Here is a 6,727-nt window from a genome sequence, read left to right as displayed (position 1 = left end):
GTGGTCTGTTGCTTTTTTCTTTGCGATGATAGCTTTGGAGATATGTTCTGATGGTGGTGAGAGTGGAGCAAGACTGTCTCCGTGGTGCAATGGGCTAGCGCGATCGGCTGTTAACCGAAGGTTGGAGTTTTGAGCCCTCCCGGGTGTGGTGTGTTGCTTTTTTCTTTCCGGTAATAGCTTTGAAGATATGTTCTGAAGGTGGTGAGAGTGGAGCAGGACTGTCTTCGTGGCGCCATTGGCTAGCGCGATCGGCTGTTAACCGAAAGGTTGGAGGTTCTAGCCCAACCGGTGGTGGTGCGGAACTTTTTTTTTCTTTGGGGTGATGGCTCTGAAGAAATGTTCTGACGGTGGTGAGAGTGGAGCACGACTGTCTCCGTGGGGCAATTGGCTAGCGCGATCGGCTGTTAACCGAAAGGTTGGAGGTTTGAGCCCACCTGGTGGTGGTGCGGCGCTTTTTTTTCTTTGGAGTGATAGCTCTAAGGAAATGGTGTGACGGTGGTGAGAGTGGAGCAGGACGGTCCCCGTGGCGCAATTGGCTAGCGCGATCGGCTGTTAACCGAAAAGTTAGAGGTTCGAGCCCACCCGGTGGTGGTGCGGCGCTTTTTTTTTCTTTGGGCTGATAGCTTTGAAGATATGTTCTAATTGTGGTGAGAGTTGAGTAGGACTTTTTCCGTGGCGCAATTGGCCAGTGCGATCGGCTGTTAACCGAAAAGTTGGAGGTTCGAGCCCTCCCGGGAGTGGTGTTTTGATTTTTTCTTTGCGCTGATAGCTTTGAAGATATGTTCTGATGGTGGTGAGAGTGGAGCACGACTGTCTCTGTGGCGCAATTGGCTAGCGCGATCGGCTGTTAACCGAAAGGTTGGAGGTTCGAGCCCACCCGGTGGTGGTGCGGTGCTTTTTTTCTTTGGGCTGATAGCTTTGAAGTTATGTTCTGATGGTGGTGAGAAGGGAGCAAGACTGTCTCCGTGGCGCAATGGGCTAGCGCAATCGGCTGTTGACCGAAAGGTTGGAGTTTCGAGCCCTCCCGGGAGTGGTGTGTTGCTTTTTTTTTGCGCTGATAGCTTTGAAGATATGTTCTGATGGTGGTGAGAGTGGAGCAAGACTGTCTCCGTTCCGCGATGGGCTAGCGCGATCGGCTGTTAACCGAAAGTTGGAGGTTCGAGCCCACGCGGTGGTGGTGCAGCGCTTTTTTTTCTTTGCGCTCATAGCTTTGAAGATATGTTTTGGTGATGGTGAGAGTGGAGCAAGACTGCCTCCGTGGCGCATTGGGCTAGCGCGATCGGCTGTTAACAGAAAGGTTGGAGTCTCGAGCCCTCCGAGGAATGGTGTGTTGCTTTTTTCTTTGCGGTAATATCTTTGAAGATATGTTCTGATGGTGGGGAGAGTGGAGCAGGACAGTCTTCGTGGCGCAATTGGCTAGCGTGATCGGCTGTTAACCAAAAGGTTGGAGGTTCGAGCCCAACCGGTGGTGGTGTGGCGCTTTTTTTTCTTTGGGGTGATAGCTCTGAAGAAATGTTCTGACGATGGTGAGAGTGGAGCACGACTGTATCCGTGGGGCAATTGGCTAGCGCGATCGGCTGTTAACCGTAAGGTTGGAGGTTCGAGCCCACCCGGTGGTGGTGCAGCGCTTGTTTTTTCTTTGGGCTGAAAGCTCTGAAGAAATGTTCTGACGGTGGTGAGAGTGGAGCAGGCCTGCCTCCATGGCGCAATTGGCTAGCGCGATCGGCTGTTAACCGGAAAGTTGGAGGTTCGAGCCCTCCTGGGAGTGGTGTTTTGCTTTTTTCTTTGCGGTAATAGCTTTGAAGATATGTTCTGATGGTGGTGAGAGTGGAGCAGGACTGTCTACGTGGCGCAATTGGCTAGCGCGATCGGCTGTTAACCGAAAGGTTGGAGGTTCGAGCCCAACCGGTGGTGGTGTGTTGCTTTTTTCTTTGCGCTGATACCTTTGAAGATATGTTCTGATGATGGTGAGAGTGGAGCACGACTGTCTCCGTGGCGCAGTTGGCTAGCGCGATCGGCTGTTAACGGAAAGGTTGGAGGTTCGAGCCCACCCGGTGGTGGTGCGGCGCTTTTTTTCTTTGTGCTGATAGCTTTGAAGATATGTTATGATGGTGGTAAGAGTGGAGCAGGACTGTCTCCGTGGCGCAATTGGCTAGCGCGATCGGCTGTTAACCGAAAGTATGGAGGTTCTAGCCCAACCGGTGGTGGTGTGGCGCTTTTTTTTTCTTTGGGGTGATAGCTCTGAAGAAATGTTCTGACGGTGGTGAAAGTGGAGCACGACTGTCTCCGTGGGGCAATTGGCTAGCGCGATCGGCTGTTAACCGAAAGGTTGGAGGTTCGAGCCCACCCGGTGGTGGTGCGGCGCTGTTTTTTCTTTGGAGTGATAGCTCTAAAGAAATGGTCTGACTGTGGTGAGAGTGGAGCAGGACGGTCCCCGTGGCGCAATTGGCTAGCGCGATCGGCTGTTAACCGAAAAGTTGGAGGTTCGAGCCCACCCGGTGGTGGTGCGGTGGTTTTTTTTCTTTGGGCTGATAGCTTTGAAGATATGTTCTAATTGTGGTGAGAGTTGAGCAGGACTTTTTCCGTGGCGCAATTGGCCAGCGCGATCGGCTGATAACCGAAAAGTTGGAGGTTCGAGCCCTCCCGGGAGTGGTGTGTTGCTTTTTTCTTTGCGATGATAGCTTTGGAGATATGTTCTGATGGTGGTGAGAGTGAAGCAAGACTGTCTCCGTGGCGCAATGGGTTAGCGTGATCGGCTGTTAACCGAAAGGTTGGAGTTTTGAGCCCTCCCGGGAGTGGTGTGTTGCTTTTTTCTTTGCGGTAATAGCTTTGAAGATATGTTCTGATGGTGGTGAGAGTGGAGCAGGACTGTCTTCGTGGCGCAATTGGCTAGCGCGATCGGCTGTTAACCGAAAGTATGGAGGGTCTAGCCCAACCGGTGGTGGTGTGGCGCTTTTTTTTTTCTTTGGGGTGATAGCTCTGAAGAAATGTTCTGACGGTGGTGAGAGTGGAGCACGACTGTCTCCGTGGGGCAATTGGCTAGCGCGATCGGCTGTTAACCGAAAGGTTGGAGGTTCGAGCCCACCCGGTGGTGGTGCGGCGCTTTTTTTTTCTTTGGAGTGATAGCTCTAAAGAAATGGTCTGACTGTGGTGAGAGTGGAGCAGGACGGTCCCCGTGGCGCAATTGGCTAGCGCGATCGGCTGTTAACCGAAAAGTTGGAGGTTCGAGCCCACCCGGTGGTGGTGCAGCGCTTTTTTTTTCTTTGGGCTGATAGCTTTGAAGATATGTTCTAATTGTGGTGAGAGTTGAGCAGGACTTTTTCCGTGGCGCAATTGGCCAGCGCGATCGGCTGATAACCGAAAAGTTGGAGGTTCGAGCCCTCCCGGGAGAAGTGTTTTGCTTTTTTCTTTGCGCTGATAGCTTTGAAGTTATGTTCTGATGGTGGTGAGAAGGGAGCAAGACTGTCTCCGTGGCGCATTGGGCTAGCGCGATCGGCTGTTGACCGAAAGGTTGGAGTTTCGAGCCCTCCCGGGAGTGGTGTGTTGCTTTTTTCTTTGCGCTGATAGCTTTGAAGATATGTTCTGATGGTGGTGAGAGTGGAGCAAGACTGTCTTCGTGGCGCAATGGGCTAGCGCGATCGGCTGTTAACCGAAAGGTTGAAGGTTCGAGCCCACCCAGTGGTGGTGCAGCGCTTTTTTTTCTTTGCGCTGATAGCTTTGGATATATGTTCTGATGATGGTGAGAGTGGAGCAAGACTGCCTCCGTGGCGCAATGGGCTTGCGCGATCGGCTGTTAACCGAAAGGTTGGAGTCTCGAGCCCTCCCAGGAGTGGTGTGTTGCTTTTTTCTTTGCGGTAATAGCTTTGAAGATATGTTCTGATGGTGGTGAGAGTGGAGCAGGACAGTCTTCGTGGCGCAATTGGCTAGCGCGATCGGCTGCTAACCGAAAGGTTGGAGGTTCGAGCCCACCCGGTGGTGGTGCGGCGCTTTTTTTCTTTGGGCTGATAGCTTTGAAGTTATGTTCTTATGGTGGTGAGAGTGGAGCAGGACTGTCTCCGTGGCGCAATGGGTTAGCGTGATCGTCTGTTAACCGAAAGGTTGGAGTTTTGAGCCCTCCCGGGAGTGGTGTGTTGCTTTTTTCTTTGCGGTAATAGCTTTGAAGATATGTTCTGATGGTGGTGAGAGTGGAGCAGGACTGTCTTCGTGGCGCAATTGGCTAGCGCGATCGGCTGTTAACCGAAATTATGGAGGTTCTAGCCCAACCGGTGGTGGTGTGGCGCTTTTTTTTCTTTGGGGTGATAGCTCTGAAGAAATGTTCTGACGGTGGTGAGAGTGGAGCACGGCTGTCTCCGTGGGGCAATTGGCTAGCGCGATCGGCTGTTAACCGAAAGGTTGGAGGTTCGAGCCCACCTGGTGGTGGTGCGGCGCTTTTTTTCTTTGGGGTGATAGCTCTGAAGAAATGTTCTGACGATGGTGAGAGTGAAGCACGACTGTCTCAGTGGGGCAATTGGCTAGCGCGATCGGCTGTTAACCGTAAGGTTGGAGGTTCGAGCCCACCCGGTGGTGGTGCAGCGCTTGTTTTTTTCTTTGGGCTGATAGCTCTGAAGAAATGTTCTGACGGTAGTGAGAGTGGAGCAGGACTGTCTCCATGGCGCAATTGGCTAGCGCGATCGGCTGTTAACCGAAAAGTTGGAGGTTCGAGCTCTCCTGGTGGTGGTGTGGCGCTTTTTTTTCTGTGGGCTGATAGCTTTGAAGTTATGTTCTGATGGTTGTGAGAGTGGAGCAGGACTGTCTCCGTGGCGCAATTGGCTAGCGTGATCGGCTTTTAACCGGAAAGTTGGAGGTTCGAGCCCTCCCGGGAGTGGTGTTTTGCTTTTTTCTTTGCGGTAATAGCTTTGAAGATATGTTCTGATGGTGGTGAGAGTGGAGCAGGACTGTCTTCGTGGCGCAATTGGCTAGCGCGATCGGCTGTTAACCGAAAGGTTGGAGGTTCGAGCCCATCCGGTGGTGGTGTGGCGCTTTTTTTTCTTTGGGGTGATAGCTCTGAAGAAATGTTCTGACGATGGTGAGAGTGGAGCACGACTGTCTCCGTGGGGCAATTGGCTAGCGCGATCGGCTGTTAACCGAAAGGTTGGAGGTTCGAGCCCAACCGGTGGTGGTGCGGCGCTTTTTTTTCTTTGGGGTGATAGCTCTGAAGAAATGTTCTGATGGTGGTGAGAGTAGAGCAGGACTGTTTCCGTGGCGCAATTGGCTAGCGCAATCGGCGGTTAACCGAAAGGTTGGAGTTTCGATCCCTCCCGGGAGTGGTGTGTTGCTTTTTTCTTTGCGCTGATAGCTTTGAAGATATGTTCTGATGATGGTGAGAGTGGAGCACGGCTGTCTCCGTGGCGCAGTTGGCTAGCGCGATCGGCTGTTAACCGAAAGGTTGGAGGTTCGAGCCCACCCGGTGGTGGTGCAGCGCTTTTTTTTTCTTTGTGCTGATAGCTTTGAAGATATGTTATGATGGTGGTGAGAGGGGAGCAGGACTGTCTCCGTGGCGCAATTGGCTAGCGCGATTGGCCGTTAACCAAAAGGTTAGAGGTTCGAGCCCACCCGGTGGTGGTGCGGTGGTTTTTTTTCTTTGGGCTGATAGCTTTGATGATATGTTCTGATGGTGGTGAGAGATGAGCAAGACTGTCTCCGTGGCGCAATGGGCTAGCGCGATCGGCTGTTGACCGAAAGGTTGGAGTTTCGAGCCCTCCCGGGAGTGGTCTGTTGCTTTTTTCTTTGCGATGATAGCTTTGGAGATATGTTCTGATGGTGGTGAGAGTGGAGCAAGACTGTCTCCGTGGTGCAATGGGCTAGCGCGATCGGCTGTTAACCGAAGGTTGGAGTTTTGAGCCCTCCCGGGTGTGGTGTGTTGCTTTTTTCTTTCCGGTAATAGCTTTGAAGATATGTTCTGAAGGTGGTGAGAGTGGAGCAGGACTGTCTTCGTGGCGCCATTGGCTAGCGCGATCGGCTGTTAACCGAAAGGTTGGAGGTTCTAGCCCAACCGGTGGTGGTGCGGAACTTTTTTTTTCTTTGGGGTGATGGCTCTGAAGAAATGTTCTGACGGTGGTGAGAGTGGAGCACGACTGTCTCCGTGGGGCAATTGGCTAGCGCGATCGGCTGTTAACCGAAAGGTTGGAGGTTTGAGCCCACCTGGTGGTGGTGAGGCGCTTTTTTTTTCTTTGGAGTGATAGCTCTAAGGAAATGGTGTGACGGTGGTGAGAGTGGAGCAGGACGGTCCCCGTGGCGCAATTGGCTAGCGCGATCGGCTGTTAACCGAAAAGTTAGAGGTTCGAGCCCACCCGGTGGTGGTGCGGCGCTTTTTTTTGTTTGGGCTGATAGCTTTGAAGATATGTTCTAATTGTGGTGAGAGTTGAGTAGGACTTTTTCCGTGGCGCATTTGGCCAGTGCGATCGGCTGTTAACCGAAAAGTTGGAGGTTCGAGCCCTCCCGGGAGTGGTGTTTTGCTTTTTTCTTTGCGCTGATAGCTTTGAAGATATGTTCTGATGGTGGTGAGAGTGGAGCACGACTGTCTCTGTGGCGCAATTGGCTAGCGCGATCGGCTGTTAACCGAAAGGTTGGAGGTTCGAGCCCACCCGGTGGTGGTGCGGTGCTTTTTTTTCTTTGGGCTGATAGCTTTGAAGTTATGTTCTGATGGTGGTGAGAAGGGAGCAAGACTGTCTCCGTGGCGCAATGGGCT

The 6,727-nt window shown here is 52.5% G+C and overlaps 1 non-coding gene across 1 annotated transcript; it reads left to right on the top strand.

Moving 5' to 3' along the window:
- Positions 1-3,318: 3,318 nt before the first annotated feature.
- Positions 3,319-3,392, top strand: TRNAI-GAU (transfer RNA isoleucine (anticodon GAU)). The gene has a single exon. It is a non-coding gene; the product is annotated as a tRNA-Ile (tRNA).
- Positions 3,393-6,727: the final 3,335 nt, after the last annotated feature.

Source organism: Rhipicephalus microplus, unplaced genomic scaffold (genome assembly GCF_043290135.1).
Source record: "Rhipicephalus microplus isolate Deutch F79 unplaced genomic scaffold, USDA_Rmic scaffold_29, whole genome shotgun sequence".
NCBI classification, from domain to species: domain Eukaryota; kingdom Metazoa; phylum Arthropoda; class Arachnida; order Ixodida; family Ixodidae; genus Rhipicephalus; species Rhipicephalus microplus.
Note: the sequence above shows the minus strand (reverse complement) of the source record. Positions and strands in the feature narration are given on the sequence as shown.